Below are 19,380 nucleotides of genomic sequence, written 5' to 3'. Positions count from 1 at the left end.
GCTCTTAACAATATAGTTACCATCTGGATGTTTCATTTAAAAGAAAACAAAACATTAACAGCAACCCAAGTCTAGTCTTATGAATAAATCCATTAGGCTTGTGCCAGAATTGCTAATATATATTTTGTAATAAGAACAGAAGAAAGGCCATACTGGATCAGACCAATGGCCCATTTAGTTCAGAAGCCTGTCTTCCCATAGTGACCGGTGCCAGATGCTTCAGAGGGAGTGACGAGAACAGGTCAATTTATCAAGTGGTCCATCCCCTGTCATTCAGTCACAGCTTTTGGCAGTCAGACTTAGGGACACCAAGAGCATGGGATTGGGTCCCTGACCATCTTGGCTAATATCCAGTAATGGCCCTATCCTCCATGAACTTATCTAAATCTCTTTTGATCCCAGTTATGTTTTTGGCCATTGTGACATCCCCTGGCATCAAGTTCCACGGGTTGACTGTGCGTTGTGTGAAGAAGTACTACTTTGTTTTAAAGCTGCTGCCTATTAATTTCATTGAATGACCCCTGCTGCTTGTTTTATATGAAGCAGTAAATAACACTTTTTTCCCCCCTCACACTGTTGATCATTTTAGAGACATCTATCATATCCCCCCTTAGTTATCACTTTACTAAAATGAACTAGACGATTTTAGACTATTAATGTCTTCCCTAATTTCAGATGGCCTGCCATCCTCCACCCCTGCTGCCCTTTCACTCATTAAAAGCAGTGTGTCACTGCAAAAGAAGCAGGTGGACTAGGCAGATCCTCCCCTCTCTTTACTCAGCCCTCTCTCCCTCCATCTCTTCTCCCGGCCCAGAATTCCAATGGCCACTGGTTGTGCTGGCCGTTGTGGTGTGTATGCTTGTGTCTGGAAGATCAGCTCTTCATTCCATGTTAAGAGTAGTTGCAGTCACTTTGGTTCCTTTCTTTCTCATGAGACAATGGAGACTTCTTTGCTCGACTGGACAGAGGAGCAAGGGGAAGTAACATTTCCAAGGAAAGCAGCATAACCTATCTGTTAAAGTCACTGCATTCCAAAAATATTAGATCAGAAGAAATTGCATATATCAGAGTGAAGCATAAGTAGGTGCAGAGTGAAGTTTTAGTATGAGACCTAGTGACAGGGAAACTTTAAGAAAAATATTACACCATTGCACCATGTGGGAAGAACTGTGGGAGCACTGGCATGGTGTTTAACCACCATGTCGTCTAGACTTGTTGTGACCATGGTTAAAAGACATCTTGGTTAAAAACACTCCGGTGCCTTTCCATGCTAGCACTACTGTTGATGGAACTGCACGGGGGTTAGTAAGAGTGGAAGTTAAGAAAAACACTGGTTGAAAATCTGAGAATGGATAGTCCATTAAAACAATTCAGGACTTCCATGCCATATCACTGTGATCCTAACCACAGTGTAAATTCTGCTGTATCACGGGAATTGGTTAAAATATGTTCTAGCATTGCCATGTGGATGAGAGACCGCTCTGATCCTTAGCAGAACAGTGGACCTTAGGATGAAATCTTGGCCCCATTGAAATCAGTAGCAAACCCCCTTGGCTACAGTGGTTACAGGATTACACTCATGGTCTTCAGGGTTCTCACTGTTCTTACCATGTGTGTAACAATCATACTGTGAACAGGTGAATTGCAACCTGCTTATAAATATAGTGAAGGCAGGACCTATACAAGTGCTTTATCAGTGGATTTGCTACACATACCCAAATTATGGTCCTGTCCTTTTGTGTTTGAAAATAAAAATGCTCAACAGCTTCAGTTTTTTCAGTATCTTGATATACATTGGGTTACTAAGAATATTTCATTTTAATAATCCATAGTTTTCCTATTATAGGTTGGATTGTAAGAGGATGAGATGGTGTTAAATACATTTTTTCCTTGTGAAGAGCCCAAGCACTGATTTAAATTCCATAGGTTGTCTAGCTTTAAAATTGATGTGAAATGGTCTGTAAAGCATAGCAGGTATGGTTGTTGAAAACAGGTTAATGATTCTGGAGGTGGTTTGATTTATTATTTTAAGTGATGTAAATAGCTTGTACTCTGAGCCCTAGTTTCCGTAACATTGCACTTGCACATCAGTTTGACGACTTCTTATCCTTAAATGTTATTTTTGGATAATACTTCCTTTAAAGGTAAATTCTGCTTCGTTTTTTTTTTAAAGCACTTTCTTATAACTCCATTTTGTTGCAAGCATTAAAACTGAGGTATGTTCAGCCTTCTTTATATGTAAGGGCTGTGTTTTGTCTCAGGCAAGCTAGAGTGGTTTAAAAACAAGATATTTCTGCAGATAAGTTTTGTTATGATTTTGAGAGGTTATAGTATCCTTCCTCCCCTCATCCTTGTGCTCAATCCACCTCTCAAAAAATTTACAAAATCAAACTTTAAAACTGCAGTTTGTTTTTCTCATAAGGAGCTTTTGATTTCCTGATTTAAGAACAATAACTTCGCCCTCTATAAAAGGAAGCTGCTTAATCTTTTCCACCACTGCCGCATGACTGTACTAAAAATTTTGTTTTTAAAAAAAGGCTGTCTGCACAATCCTTTAACCTTGTTACTGAGTTATCCCTTCAAGGGCTATTGTCAATTATTCCTTACCAATATTGGGGATACACTTCAGTACTTCCTGTGTCATTTTGCCTTTCACCTAAATCAATAAATATGTTTCCTAATGAGTTTGTGCTACAAAGTCCTGCTACTTTATTAAGCATTGTGAAAACGTGTATACTGACCAAAGTAGAGGTAATGTAAACAAAAATATATAATGCCAGATAGCTCTTCTGATAGCTTTCTTGAGAGAGGAGAAGCAGGTTAGCACAAGTGATGGATATAATAAGAAACAAGTGATTGCATGTTAAATTATACATGACTCTTCTATCTTTCTACTGCTCTTCGTAGCAGACTACTTGAGATCAAATTGGCCTGACATTGCATCAATGTGGTGGACTCAAAACAGAACTTGATCTAAAAAGAACTTCCATTCTGATCCTGGAAGTAGCGGGGGATAAAATTGCTGCATCATTTATAAGATACAAGTTGAGGCCTAGGTTTGATATTAGGAACACTATTTCACTAGGAGGGTGGTGAAGCACTGGAATGGGTTACCTAGGGAGATGGTGGAATCTTCATCCTTGGAGGTTTTTAAGGACCACTTGACAAAGCCCTGGCTGGGATGATTTAGTTGGTGTTGGTCCTGCTTTGAACAGGGGGTTGGACTAGATAACCTCCTGAGGTCTCTTCCAACCCTAATCTGCTATGATTCTATGATCCAGACTTTAGGGACCTTGGCTATAAAGGAAGGATGGGCGCCACCTATTTCAAAATGTAATTAGATTGCTGGCATGTAAAATTAAAAAGGTTGTAGAGGAGTTTTTAAACTAAGGGCTGGGGGTAAGCCAACAGGTGCGGAAGAGCACATGGTTCAGACAGACACATCCCTGACGGGAGGATCTATAAAGGGGGTTTTCTGTACTCTAGCAAAGAAGAGAAGATAGAATTTGATAAAGTACAGTAGAAATTGAAGATAAACAGTCCAATGAAAGAGAGTCCCATTCAATTACATCACGTGAAAGCAGACAACTAAATGTTGATGATAAATTTCATAAATGCCTGTATACAAATGCTAGAAGTCTAAATATTAAGATGGGTGAATTTGAGTGTCGGGTATTAAATGAAGATATTGAGAGACATCACAGAAATTTGGTGGAACAATGTTAATCACGGTAATATCAGTGTACAAAAACTATAGGCATGACAGAGCCACTCCTTCACCAGCAAGACTTATTCTATCTGTGAGAGAAAGTATAGAGTTAAATGTAGTAAAAATCTTAAATGAATCAAACTGTGCCATAGAATCTCGATGGATAGCTATTCCATCTTTGAATAATAAGAGCATAGCAGTAGGAATATACTACCAACCATCTGATGAGGATGATGGTGGTTTTAAAATGCTCGGGAAGATTTGGGAGGCTATAAAAATAGAAAACTCAGTAATAATGGGAGATTTCAACTATCCCCATATTGACTGGGTACCTCAGGACCAAATGTAGAGATAAAATTTCTAGACACCATTAATGACTGCTTCTTGGAGCAGCTAGTCCTGGAACCCACAAGAGGAGACATAATTCTTGATTTAGTCTTAAGTGGCACACAGGATCTGGTCCAAGAGGTGCATATAGCTGCACCGCTCAGTAATAGTGACCATAATGCAATTAATTTTAACATTCTTGGGAGGGGGAGGACCAAAGAAGCCCTCCACAGTAGTATTTAACTTGAAAAAGGGGAAATATACAAAAATGAGGAAGCTAGTTAAATTGAAATTAAAAGGAACAGTCATGCGTGAAATGTCTTCAAGCTACATGGAAACATTTTAAAAACACCATTCTAGAGGCTCAAATTAAATGTATATCCCAAATTAAAAAAATATTAAGGGGACCAAAAAAATGCCACCATGGCTAAACAGAGTTAGAGGTGATTAGAGGCAAAAATACATATTGGAAGGCAACTTCTACTGAGAAAAATAAAAGAGCATAAACTCTGGCAAGTCAAATATAAAAGTATAATTAGTCAGCCCAAAAAAGAATTTGGAGACCAACTAGCAAACTACTCAAAAAAATTAAGTACATCAGAAGCAGGTAGCCTGCCAAATAGTGGGGGCCATTGGACGATCGAGGTGCTGAAGGAGCACTCAAGGAAGACAAAGCCATTGTGGAGAAGCTAAATGAATTCTTAGCATCTGTCTTCACTGCAGAGGGTGTGAGGGAGATTCCTATACCTGGGGAATTAGGTGACAAATCTGAGGAACTATCCCAGATTGAGATGTCAGTAGAGGTGGTCTTGGCACAAATTGGTAAATTAAACAGTAATAAGTCACCAGGACCAGATGGTATTTACCCAGCAGTTCTGAAGGAAGTCAGATATGAAATTGCAGAACTAACAACTGTGGTATGTAACCTATCATTGAATCAGCTTCAGTTCCAGTTGACTGGAGGATAGCTAATGTGACACCAGTTTTTAAAAAAGGCTCCAGAGGCAATTCTTGCAACAGGCCAGTAAGCCTAACTTCTTTACCAAGTATATCGGTTGAAGATATAGTAGGGAACAGATTTATCAGACACATAGATGAATACAGTATAATGGGGAAGTGTCAACATGGCTTTTATGAAGGGAAATCATGCCTCACCACGATATTAGAATTCTTTGAGGGAATCAACAAACATGTGGATCCAGTGGATATAGTGTACCTGGACGTTCAGAAAGCCTTTGACAATATCCCTCACCAAAGGCTCTTAAGCAAACTGAGCAGTCATGGGATAAGAGGAAGGGTCCTCTCATGGATCAGTAACTTGTTGAAAGCTAGGAAAGAAAGGGTAGGAATAAATGGTCAGTCTTCAGAATGGAGAGAGGTAATTAACTGTGTTCCTCAGGGATCTGTACTGGGCTGGTGCTGGCCAATGTATCCATAAATGATCTGGAAAAAGGGGTAAACCATGAGGTGGCAAAGTTTGCTGGTGATACAAAATTATGCAAGACAGCTAAATTCAAAGCAGACTGCAAAGAGTTACAAAAAGGGATCTCACAAAACTGGGTGATGGCAACAAAATGGCAGGTGAAATTCACTGTTGATGAATGCAAAGTAATGCATGTTGGAAAACATAATCCCAACTATACATACAAAATGATGGGGTCTAAGTTAGCTGTTACCACTGAAGAAAGAGGTCTTATAGATAGTTTTCTGAAAATATCTGCTAAATGTGCATTGGCAGTCAAGAAAGCTAACAATGTTAGGAACCATTAGGAAAGGGATAGATAACAAGACAGAAAATACCATAATACCTCTGTATAAATCCATGTTATACCCACACCTTGAATAATGCATGCAATTCTGGTCACCTCATCTGGAAAAAAAAAATGATGAGAAGTGAAAAAGGTACAGAGAAGAGCAACAAAAATGAGTGTAGAACAGCTTCTGTATGAGGAGAGACTGGGACTATTCAGCTTGGAAAAGAGAACTCCGAGGGGATATTATAAGATGTCTATAATATGAAAGGTGTGGATCCTGCAAATTACTTCAGATGGATAGATGCTTATGCCTGTGCAGAGGTCGCTTGAATCAATGGGGATCATTGTGGGCACAGGAGTCTGTGCATATGACAGGATGAGGCCCATAGACCATATTTCCATCTTCTTGGAACATGTGATCTGAAATCTTTAATCCTATAATTTATGCTTCGCAGAGAAAGTTGATCACACTGTCATCATACTTTCCTGTCAATATAAAGAAAGCATGTTGATGGGAGGTAATTCCCTTACGTAGTTATCATTGTGGTGATTTTACTAGCATATGTATTTCGTTATATGATATATTTGTTGGTATTATTTTCCAGATTCTAGGAAGACTATGTATAGTAAATTCTCTGAAGAGCAAATGCTGAACAATTGATATCACATTGGCATTTGGAAACTGCTTAGATATTTATCTTTAATTGTGTGCTAAAAAGGGTGGTGGTGAACAAAGATTGTAGTTTGTGAGCTAAGTTTGTAAATATAACTTTTCATACATATTGAATTTTCCTTATTTTCATATCTTAAATAAATACTTTTTTAAGCTCAAATATTGGCCTTTGTTTAGGCATGTTAGCATCTGAATTTTGAAGTATGTGATATTATTGCAGTGCAGTAGCTACACTAGATGAGGCTGAGATGGAATTTAGAATGTAAACCTGTATTTTCTGCTGATTTTTTTTTACTTTCTGAAAGCCCTGCTTTTTGTCTGATGCTTGCCAAGTTTGCTCTAGGCCCTTCTGTGAAATTATTTTTACTGTGGGGAAAGTTTTACACACTATGGGAAAGGGAGAGACATGGTCTTGAGTGAGGGAGTTTTAAAAGTGTGAAGATGTGAGTATGATGATGGACATGGCAAAAGGTAAGATGGACACTGATGGCAGAGGAAGTGTGCTATACCTCTTCAGATGTGAATTTTCCAACCATACGGGTCAAATCCTTTTTTTTTTTTTTTTTTTTTTAAACAAACATGGTGTATACGTATTCCAGAATGAGGCCTGGTGCCTTTGGTCTGTCTGCAGAATCTTGGTTTTTGAAATAAGTAGGGTTGGCAGAATTCATTTTTTATTTTTTTTTATAAATAATGTCAACAGCTAATACTGATGCTTATTTTTAAGCATTTTTTCTGTTATCTATTTAAACTTTTCAAGTTGGGGTAAATTATTGATGGGGTCACACTAATTATTTAACAACTGTAGATAATTGAGATTCAAAAAGTTAAAGCTTTGACCATTAAAACAAAAATTTCAACATCATATGTCAAAAATATACGAAGTAAGTATCCTTAAACTCTAAGTTCTTAAGCAGCATTTTCTTCCTTTCTGGATCTAAATTTTGGTTATTGGTGAAATATTTTTTTCTTCATTTTGTATGTACAATGAAATAGACGTTTACCAGTAAACATCTAATCCTTTCAAGCCTAGAAATGTTATGGATATATTTATATAGCACAGCCAGCAAGTGTATTAAATTAGTCACTGTAACTTAGAACAACACATCTGAATGTTTCAGGTGTGCCTGTTTGGAAGACTGAACTTATGTTTTCAGATGTGCAAAATTAGTCTCCAAGCTTCGTGCTTCCACTAACAAATAGTCCTCATATCCTTCTTAAATTATAATTTGTGTGGGTGTAGATGTGGGTAGATGCGTGAGTATACCCACATACCCTCTACATGTCTTACACTGCTCAGTATCACATTTTCCAATCTTAATTTTCAATTTGTGTTTAATAATTTGTGAAATTTGGAAGCTAATGGTATAGCAAACTCACGAACAATAGTGGTATAGTTGCAGTACATTCTGACCAAAGGGACGGTAGGTAGCCTGTTCTCTTTCTAAACAGATGCTTTTCTGGTCTGAGCATACTTGACCTGAACTTACCTTGTTGGAAAAGCTAAGTAGATTTGGAACTCTTACCGCACTAGTGGATTTAATGCTTCCTCCCATGGTCGCTTACTCAATGAATGTCTTAATTCCTCAGCATTGGTCATTCTAAAATGGCTCGGCGTAAAAGGAGCTGGGACATGTTCCTATAGAAGAGTTTAATGTTGATTCTTAGTGACTTCAGTAAAAATGGCTCTACCTGGTAAGTTGGATAAAATCCTTCCCAAACAACCAAGAAACTGGATAATTTTTAACAGCCCTCGTGAATAGTCTTCTGATACACATTGGCTCTACCCTTTTAACTCTGTTGTGTGCTTCTATGTTATCTTTGCCATCTAAGTACATTCACTTTCATTTGCTTAACTGTGATGTCTTTCATGTTGTCTCTTGCTGTTTGTCTTTTTAAAAAATATTAAAAAATGCAATATATGCCAAGGCATGAAACCATTACTTTCAAATACAGTTTACTTACCAGTTAATTATAATGATAATGTAGAAGTAAAGCATATAATTCACCAAGATCTGAGACACTTTGTGTGATTAATTTTTTTATTAATTTTCATAAAGAAGCAAACAGTAAAAATACAAAAAGTAAATCACTTACAGTTTGTATATGTCAGCAAATACTGCACATTTCACATATCTAACAATATTATGCAATTAGGCATCTTTTCAACTTGTCTGGGCTTGCAGCTTTGACAATACAAAATTGGAGAATATTACTCAGACATAACATGTTAAGATGGGGTAGCAATAATCAACAAAACAACATGCACAAATTAGCAAAAAGGGGAAGAGGAGATGGGCCAGGAGGGGGAAGAGGTGGGAAAAAAGTGAGAAATCAGCTCAAATAATTATAAGCTTCCATTCTACCTATCTCAGCATTCCTTATCCAAATGGATCGAGAAATGGAGGTCCAAATTTCTTTGAACTCCTATAATTGCTCCCTACATAGATAAGCTATCCTTTTTGCTGCTAACTCAGACAGGTCCAAATACCACTGCTCTGTTCTAGGCATAAGCCTACTCCTCCTTTTTTGTAAAATCATATGCTTAGTAATTATTGCAGCTCTCAAGAACCAACATCTTTGTGTTGGAGTTAAACTCATCATAGCAGGTATATACCCTAGGATATAATTTTCAGCTCTGGTTTGATTGCTCAAGCCACGCATTGTTTCCATTCTTGTGTCCACCTCTTACCACAGCTGCCTGGCTACTGGACAGTCACATAGCATTTGCATCAGGCTTCCTTTTTCTTTATTACAACTCCAACAAATATCAGAAGACAAGGCCCCCATCTCATACAATATCTGTGGTGTCCAATACATTTTGAATAGAATCTTTTGCGGTGTCAGTTATAGCCTGAAATCCATAGAAACATTTTTAACATTCTATAATATGCTCTGCCACTGGGGTTCTTTTAAGGGCTGTCATAATTCCGCTTCCCCGGCTCTCACAAAAAACTCCAGACCAGTGGAGGTCCTCTTTCTTAGTAAAGCATAAGTAGTGGAGTGGGCCTGTGGAGTTCATTAAGTATTTCCAAAGTTCCCAGTAGATCTAGGATCTGGAAGTCCTAGAGCATAAGGACCAAATTGATGCATTATCAACAGTTTTCGTTGTAAGTATTGCTATTCCACTGAGATTGGCAGGTCATATAGTTTCTTAAGTCAGTGGCTCTCAACCTTTCCAGACTACTGTACCCCTTTCAGGAGTTTGATTTGTCTTGCATGCCCTAAGTTTCACCTTCCTTAAAAACTACTTGCTTACAAAATCAAACACAAAAATACAAAAGTGTCACAGCACACACTGACTGAAAAATTGCTTATTTTCTCATTTTTATCATATAATTATAAAAAATCAATTGGAATATAAATATTGTACTTACATTTCAATGTATAGTGTGACAAATTTCCTCCTCTATCTTGGTGGGTCCTGCGCTTACTGGCGGATTTTCCTGTCTCAGAGATTCACCATGTGGGTTGGGGAACTGCCCAGAGACCTTCCCCTCTGGAAGAACCCACAGTCCAGGTCAATTGTGAGGTTTGGGGGGGGACCCGGGTCCACCTACTCCAGGTTCCAGCCCAGGGCCCTGTGGACTGCAGCTGTCTATAGTGCCTCCTGTAACTGCTGCATGACAGCTACAACTCCCTGGGCTACTTCCCCATGGCCTCCTCCCAACACCTTCTTTAGCCTCACCACAGGACCTTCCTCCTGGTGCCTGATAACACTTGTGCTCCTCAGTCCTCCAGCAGCACACCCTCTCACTCTCAGCTTCTTGCGCCTCTTGCTCCCAGCTCCTCACACTTGCCCCACAAACTGAAGTGAGCTCCTTTTAAAACCCAGGTGCCCTGATTAGCCTGCCTTAATTGATTCTAGCAGCTTCTTAATTAGCCTGCCTGTCTTAACTGGTTCTAGCAGGTTCCTGATTACTCTAGTGCAGCCCCTGCTCTGGTCACTCAGGGAACAGAAAACTACTCATCCAGTGACCAGTATATTTGCCCTCTACCAGACTCCTGTACCCCACTGGTCTGGGTCTGTCACATATCCCTCCCCCCTTGCTCAACGCCAAGGGGTTGGGCAGTTTGGGACACCAGACAGTGCACACATGACAAACCATCGGCGTTGCCATGACAGCTCCCTGCTCTGTGTTGCACACGGAACTGGAAAGGTTGGAGGGATAAGAACCATCTGGTCACCCTTGTGTTCTTCTCCTTGTTCCGCTGCATCCATTGAAGAGGGACATGGTCAGTCACGAGGACAAATCTGTGCCCGAGCAGGTAGTAGCGCAATGTTTCCATGGCCTATTTTACAGCGAGACATTCTCTCTCCACCACTGCATATTTTTGTTCCCTTGGAAGGAGTTTCCAACTGAGGTATAGAATTGGGTGTTCCTCCTCCCCGACCATCTGTGATAGAACGTCCCCCAACCCTACTTCTGATGCATCCATCTGCAGGATAAACTCCTTGGTGAAATCAGGGGCTATCAGTACGGGGTTACTGCAGAGGGCGGTCTGTGAATGCTTCCTCTGCTGCGTCAGACCATCTCACCAGATCAGGTCCACGGGCTTTCACTAGGTCTGTCAGGGGGCTTGCCCTTGTGGCAAAGTGGGGGATAAATCGTCGGTAATACCCCACCACACCTAGGAACACCCAGACTTGTTTCTTGCGACTTGGTTGGGGCCAATTTTGGATGGCCTCTAACTTGTTTACTTGGGGTTTTACCAAACCTTTTCCCACAATGTAGCCAAAATATTTGGCCTCTGTAAACCCTATAGTGCACTTGGCAGTGTTTGCTGTAAGGCCAGCTCGCCTGAAGGTATCGGACTGCCTCCACCTTCTCAGGTGGGTTTCCCAGTCTGGGGTATGAATGACCACATCGTCCAAGTAGGCAGCAGCATAACTGTTATGCGGGCGTAATAACTTGTCCATGAGGCGCTGGAAGGTACCTGGGGCCCCATGTAGTCCAAAAGGGAGGACAGTATATTGAAAAAGACCCTCTGGTGTAGAGAACGCAGTCTTTTCCTTTGCGTCTTCTGCAAGGGGAATCTGCCAGTACCTCTTTGTCAAGTCTAGGGTAGTCAAGTACCGGGCATTACCCAGACGGTCCACTAGCTCATCTATGCGAGGTATGGGGGTACGCGTTGAACTGGGATACTTCGTTTAGTCTCCGGAAGTCGTTGCAAAATCTTGTGGTGCCATCAGGTTTGGGCACCAGCACGATTGGGCTGGACAACTGTGGGATTCTTCGATGATCCCCAACTCCAGCATTTTTTTTTTTTTTTTACTTCGGCTTTTATTTCCTCCCTTTTTGCCGCTGGCACCCGATAAGGCCTCATTGTTACTCTGGCCCCAGGGTTTGTGACGATGTGGTGATCCACTTTTGTCGAGAACACATCTTGGTTCTGGAAGATCATCTCAGACACCTCATTCTTCTGGTCTGGTGTTAAATCGGGAGACACCCTCACCTGTTTGGAAGGCTTGTTTTCCTGGGTTAGGTCTTTTTGGACCGTTGTGCATGCCTCTTGTGCATGCCAGGGTTTCAGAAGGTTAACGTGATAAATCTGTTCTTGTTTTTTGCGTCCTGGCTGCCGCACCTTGTAGGTTACTTCCCCCACAGGTTCAACCACTTCATAGGGCCCCTGCCATTGGGCCAGAAGCTTGCTTTCTGCCGTGGATACCAACACCATAACCCGATCCCCTGGTTGGAACTGTCGCACTTTTGCCTGGCGATTGTAATGGGTTCGCTGGGCCTCCTGTACCTTCTCCAAATGTTCCCGTACAATAGGGGTAACCCGGGCTATCCGGTCTCACATCTGCATTACATGCTCTATTATATTTCTCCCCTCATTGGGTTCCTCTTCCCAGATCTCTTTATAGACTCATAGACTCATAGACTTTAAGGTCAGAAGGGACCATTATGATCATCTGGTCTGACCGCCTGCATGCTGCAGGCCACAAAACCGTCCCTACCCCTTCCCTTGACTCTGCTGTTGAAGTCCCCAAATCCTGTGTTTTAGTGACTTCAATTGGCAGAGAACCCTCCTGCTAGCGATCCCTGCCCCATGCTGCGGAGGTAGGCGAAAAACCTCCAGGGCCTCAGCCAATCTACCCTGGAGGAAAATTCCTTCCCGACCCCAAATACGGCGATCAGTAAATCTAGCGATATCTAGTATGCCATAGGGGTGACGCCCGTATAATAACTCGAAGGGGGAAAACCCAGTTGAGGCTTGAGGTACCTCCCGGATAGCGAACATAAGGTAGGGTAGTAGGGTGTCCCAATCCTTCCCGTCCCGACTTACCACCTTCCTTATCATAACCTTGAGGGTTTGGTTAAACCTTTGTACCAACCCATCAGTCTGCGGATGGTAGACCGAAGTTCTCAGGGTATGTATATAGAGCAGCATACAGAGGTCCTTCATTAGCTTCGACATAAATGGGGTTCCTTGGTCGGTTAATATCTCCTTCGGTAGCCCCATTCGGGCAAAGATCCCCACCAGCTCTTTGGCTAGAGTTTTAGAGGCCGTGTTCCGCAGGGGGACGGCTTCTGGGTAGCGAGTAGTATAGTCCAAAACAACAAGTATATATTGGTGGCCCCGAGCCGTCTTCTCCAGGGGTCTCACTAGGTCCATGGCTATTCGCTCAAAGGGGACCTCTATGATGGGAAGGGGTACTAAAGGTGCCCTTAAATGGGGATGGGGACTGCGCAGCTGACAGTCCGGGCAGTAGGCACAGTACCTCCGCACTTCTTCATGTCCTCCGGGCCAGAAGAACCGTTGTAGGACTAGTGCCAGGGTCTTCTCTACCCCCAAATGCCCCCCCAAAAGAGGACTATGAGCAAGACTTAATACAGTGTTCTGGTGTTTTTGAGGTACTAGGATCAGCTGTACCTTCTGCCCCTGTACCGGTGCAACCTGGTATAAGAGATCCTTCTTCATTATGAAGTAGGGTCCTGGTCCCTGGGTTTTCCCTTCCACGGGGACCCCATCTATTTCAGTCACCTCCTTCCTAATGTTGTCATACCTTGGGTCTTCTGCCTGGTCCCGTCCAAAATTTCTTCTCCCGGGGCTAATCTGCCTAAGATCTAGGGGCCCAGTCTCTGTTGCCTCTACTGGTTCAGTAGCATTAGGGTGGGGGTCAGACTCAGGTGCTTCTCCCTCCTGCGTGGCCTCCTTTTCAGCTGCGCAGGTCTGCCTACCGACAAGAGCGACCCTCTGGCTTTGGGTCAGTATTCGGGTTCCCAAGGCCTTAGCTGCCCTTCTTTCCCTTCTTTGTCTTTCTACCCTGTCTGGGAGTGGAGAACAAATCTGGGGATATTTCAGAGAAGATTGGAGGTTGACAGTCTGCTGTGGATGCCTCACCAATTTTAGGGTCCCCATCTTTCTCCAATCCCCCTACTGGGAGTAAGTTTACAAACCCTGGGAAGTCCCTCCCTATGAGCACCGGGTATGGGAGTTTAGGGACTACACCTGCTGCTGCCTCAGTAGTATTCCCTTGGATCTCGATTTTTTTTTTACTGGGATGGTGGGGTAGTAACTAACTGTCCCATGGACACATGTTATCCCCGTATGTTTAGCCTGTAGCAGCTGACTATGCTTCACGAGCTTCCCTGAGATAAGCATGATAGCACTCCCCGAATCAACCAGTGCCGTGGTCCCTACCCCATTTAGTTTCACTGGTCTGGTATACATATGTGGGGTTAGTGAGATCCCCACACGGTGGATTAGGGAGCATGGATCTGCCCAGTTCCCCAGGTTACACTGCATAGGCTGGGTTACCTGTGCAGATGACATACCACGGCACGCATGGAGCCTGCTCAGCTCACCGTCACCATATGTCATCGTGGTACTGCATTGCTACACAACAGCAGGTAATTACCTTTTGGCAGTAGACGGTGCAGTATGACTGGTAGCCGTCATCGGCTATCTCAGTGCTGGCAGATGTGGGACTGCATTGCTATACTGCAGCAGCTTCTTGCCTTTTGGCAGCAGATGCTGTATTACGACTGGTATCCTCCGTCGTCGTACTCCTCAGTGAGTTCGGTCAGAGGCGCCTGGGCAGACATGTTTTGTCTCCTGGAGACTCAGTCCTGCCGGCAGTCCTATTGAACCATCTTGATGATGATGGCTAGCAATCGTAATGCAGCATCTTCTGCCAAGCACCCAGAAGATGCCGATGGCTATCAGTCATGCTGCACCGTCTGCTGCCAGCCTAAGATGTAAAAGATAGCTGGAGTGGATCCAAAGAGTAAATGGACCAGATTTGTTCTGTATTCATTTGCTTCCCCCTCCCTTCGGGAAATCAACGGCCTGCTAAACCCAGGGTTTTGAGTTCAATGTTTGGGGGGAGCCATTCTGTGTGACAGTTGTTTGTGTTTCTACCTGATGCACAGCCACCTTTGTTGATTTTAATTCCCTGTAAGCCATGTGGTCACTTGCCCCTCCTTCCTCCCTCCGTCAGACAGTAGTTTCGCGTCTTTTTTCAGCCCAGATGCCATAGCACTGGGATCATGGAGCCTGCTCAGATCACCCCGGCAATTATGAGCACTATGAACACCAGGTGCATTTTCCTAGAGTATATGCAGAGCCAGAACATGCCAAAGCAAAACCAGGCGATTGCAGCGCAGCGACGAGCGTGATGAAGCAATTGACATGGACATAGACCTCTCCCAAAGTACAGGCCCCAGCAGTGTGCAAATCATGGTGTTACTGGGGCAGGTTCATGGGATGGGACGCCGATTCTGGGCCTGGGAAACAAGCACAGACTGGTGGGACCACATCGTGTTGCAAGTGTGGGAGATTCCCAGTGGCTGCGAAACTTTCACATGCGTAAACTTTCATGGAACTTTGTGACTTGCTTTCCCCTGCCCTGAAGCGCCAGAATACCAGGATGAGAGCAGCCCTCACAGTTGAGAAGCGAATGGCGATAGCCCTGTGGAAGCTTGCAATGCCAGACAGCTACCGGTCGGTCGGGAATCAATTTGGAGTGGGCAAATCTACTATGCGGGCTGCTGTGATCCAAGTAGCCAACGCAATCAAAGACCTGGTGATATCAAGGGTAGTGACTCGGGGAAATGTGCAGATCATAGGGAATCCCATTGCAGCAAAGCCATCCACTAACTCTGGTGGGGCGATAGACGGAACCCATATCCCTATCTTGGCACGGGAGCACCAAGCCACCGAGTACATAAACCGAAAACAGTACTTTTCAATGCTGCTGCAAGCCCTGGTGGATCACAAGGGATGTTTCACTAACATCAACGTGGGATGGCCGGGAAAGGTACATGATGCTCGCGTCTTCAGGAACTCTGATCTGTTTCAAAAGCTGGAGGAAGGGACTTACTTCCCGGACCAGAAAATAACCACTGGGGATGTTGAAATGCCTATAGTTATCCTTGGGGACCCAGCCTACCCCTTAATGCCATAGCTCATGAAGCCGTAAACAAGCAGCCTGGACAGTAGTCAGGACCTGTTCAACTATAGGCTGAGCAAGTGCAGAACGGTGGTAGAATGTGCATTTGGACGTTTAAAAGCGCGCTGATGCAGTTTAATGACTTGGATAGACCTCAGCGAAACCAATATTCCAATTGTTATTGCTGCTTGCTGTGCGCTCCACAATATCTGTGAGAGTAAGGGGGAGACATTTATGGCGGGGTGGGAGCTTGAGGCAAATCGCCTGGCCGTTGATTACGCGCAGCCAGACACCAGGGCGGTTAGAGTACAGCAGGGCGTGGTGCGCATCAGAGAAACTTTGAAAACCAGTTTTGTGACTGGCCAGGCTACAGTGTGACAGTTCTGTTTGTTTCTCCTTGATGAACCCCTCCGCCCCAGTTCACTCTACTTCCCTGTAAGCTAACCACCCTCCCCTCACCCCTTCGAGTACCGCTTGCAGAGGCAATAAAATCATTGTTACTTCACATTCATGCATTCTTTATTAATTCATCACACAACTAGGGGGATAACTGCCAAGGCACCCCGGGAGGGGTGGGGGAGAAGTGAAGGACAAGGACACACTGCAGTTTAAAACTTTAAAACTTTAACTGTTATTGAAGGCCAGCCTTCTGATGGTTGGGCAATCGTCTGGGGTGGAGTGGCTGGGTGACCAGAGGCCCCCCCACCGAGTTCTTGGGTGTCTGGGTGAGGAGGCTATGGAACTTGGGAGGAGGGCTATTGGTTACACAGGGGATGTAGCGGCGGTCTCTGCTCCTGCTGCCTTTCCTGCAGTTCAAGCATAAGCTGGAGCATATCAGTTTGATGCTCCAGCAGCCGGAGCATCATCGACTCTTGCCTTCTGTCAGCAATATGACGCCACTTGCTCTCTTCAGCCCGCCACTTGCTCTCTTCAGCCCGCCACCTCTCCTATCATTCATATTGTGCTTTTCTGCACTCTGACATTGACTGCCTCCACGCATTCTGCTGTGCTCTGTCAGCGTGGGAGGACATCTGGAGCGCCGAGAACATATCATCCCGAGTCCGCCATTTTCTCCTTCTAATCTTCACTAGCCTCTGTGAAGGAGAAACATTTGCAGCTCGTGGAGGAGAAGAGAGAGGTGGTTAAAAAAGACACATTTTAGAGAACAATGGGTACACTCTTTCACGTTAAATTTTGCTGTTCACATTACACAGCACATGTGCTTTCGTTACAAGGTCGCATTTTTCCTCTTATATTGAGGGCCTGCTGGTTTGGCGTGAGAGATCACTCACACAGTGCCAGACAACAGAATTTGGCTTGCAGGCTGCCATGGTAAGCCACAGTCTTTTGGCTTTTTTAACCTTCATAACATGTGGGAATGGTTTCAAACAGCAGCGCCCTCATTTCCCATACCAAGCACCCTTTGGGTTGGCCATTTAAAATGGGTTTGCAATGTAAAAGGAGAGGCTGCGGTTTCTGGGTTAACATGCAGCACAAACCCAACTAACCCCCCCACACCCCCAAACACACACACACACAATTCTCTGGGATGATCACTTCACCCCTTCCCCCCACTGTGTGGCTAACAGTGGGGAATATTTCTGTTCAGCCGAGCAGGAACGGGCACCTCTGAATGTCACCTTAATAAAATCACCCCATTTCAACCAGGTGACCGTGAATGATATCACTCTCCTGAGGATAACAAAGAGAGTTAAGGAATGGATGTTGTCTGCATGCCAGCAAACACCGGGACCATACGCTGCCATGCTTTGTTATGCAATGATTCCAGACTACGTGCTACTGGCCTGGCGTGGTAAAGTGTCCTGCCATGGCGGATGGGATAAGGCAGCCCTCCCCAGAAACCTTTTGCAAAGGCTTTGGGAGTACATGAAGGAGAGCTTTCTGGAGATGTCCCTGGAGGATTTCCGCTCCATCCCCATACACGTTAACAGACTTTTCCAGTAGCTGTACTGGCCGCGATTGCCAGGGCAAATTAATCATTAAACACGCTTGCTTTTAAACCATGTGTAATCTTTACAAAGGTACACTCATCAGAAGTCCCTTGTGTGTCCTCAGGGTCTGGGAGCACGCCTTGGGTGAGTTCGGGGGTTACTGGTTCCAGGTCCAGGGTGATAAATATATCCTGGCTGTTGGGGAAACCGGTTTCTCCACTTCCTTGCTGTGAGCTATCTTCATTGTCTTCATCATCATCTTCCTCGTACCCCAAACTTGCTTTCCTGTTGCGTGCTTCTCCATTGATGGAGTCAAAGCACGCGGTTGGGGTAGTGGTGGCTGCACCCCCTAGCATGGCATGCAGCTCCGCGTAGAAGCGTCATGTCTGCGGCTCTGCCCCGGACCTTCCGTTTGCCTCTCTGGCTTTGTGGTAGGCTTGCCTTAGCTCCTCAATTTTCACACGGCACTGCTGTGCATCCCTGTTATGGCTTTTGAGACTTTTTCTAATATTTTGCCATTTCGTTTACTGCAACGGAGTTCAGCTAGCACTGATTTGTCTCCCCATCTGGCGAGCAGATCCCATACCTCCCATTCGGTCCATGCTGGAGCTCTTTTGCGATCCTGGGACTCCATCATGGTTACCTGCTGATGAGCTCTGCGTGGTCACTTGTGCTCTCCACGCTGGGCAAACAGGAAATGAAATTCAAAAGTTTGCGGGGCTTTTCCTAACTACCTGGTCAGTGCATCTGAGTTGAGAGCGCTGTCCAGAGCGGTCACAATGAAGCACTCTAGGATAGCTCCCGGAGGCCAATACCGTCGAATTCCGTCCACACTACCCCAAATTCGACCCGGAAAGGCCGATTTCAGCGCTAATCCCCTCGTCGGAGGTGGAGTAAAGAAACCGATGTAAAGGGTCCTTTAAGTCGAAAAAAGGGCTTCGTCATGTGGACGTGTCCAGGCTTAATTCAATTTAATGCTGCTAAATTCGACCTAAACTCATAGTGTAGACCAGGCCTAAGTGTTGGAAAAGAGAGGCAGCCCTTATCCATGACTAATTGGGAAATCCATATGATGCTTGCTCAGCCACTTCTTCCAAATTATAGTTTTTTCTCCCCAATATGCAAGGCTGGGTTACCCAGATAGATGCTCTTGCATAATGGGGAGGATGAAATTGGTACCCCTTAGCTAGTATAGCCCAGACCCTTCATGCAGCCTCCACGTCTACATCTGTAAGTTGCACTTTCATGCATCAGACAAAGTGGGTTTTCACCCACAAAAGCTTATGCTCCAATATGTCTGTTAGTCTATAAGGTGCCACAGGACTTCGTCGCTTTTTACAGATCCAGACTAACACAGCTACCCCTTCTGATACTTTCATAATAAAGAGATTGCACTACAGTACTTGTATGAGGTGAATTGAAAAACACTATCTTTTATCATTTTTACAGTGCAACTATTTGTAATAAAAAATATAAAGTGAGCACTGTACACTTTGTATTCTGTATTGTAACTGAAATCAATATATTTGAAAATGTAGAAAAACATCCAAATATATTTAATACAT

The 19,380-nt window shown here is 43.9% G+C and overlaps 1 protein-coding gene across 2 annotated transcripts in view; it reads left to right on the top strand.

Moving 5' to 3' along the window:
• Positions 1-19,380, top strand: part of POC1A (POC1 centriolar protein A) — a 112,516-nt gene that overhangs the window by 63,046 nt on the left and 30,090 nt on the right. The window lies entirely within an intron of this gene.

The sequence above is a fragment of the Malaclemys terrapin genome, chromosome 7 (genome assembly GCF_027887155.1).
Source record: "Malaclemys terrapin pileata isolate rMalTer1 chromosome 7, rMalTer1.hap1, whole genome shotgun sequence".
Lineage (NCBI taxonomy): Eukaryota > Metazoa > Chordata > Testudines > Emydidae > Malaclemys > Malaclemys terrapin.
The sequence above is the reverse complement of the archived record's forward strand: the minus strand, read 5'-3'. Positions and strand labels throughout refer to the sequence as shown.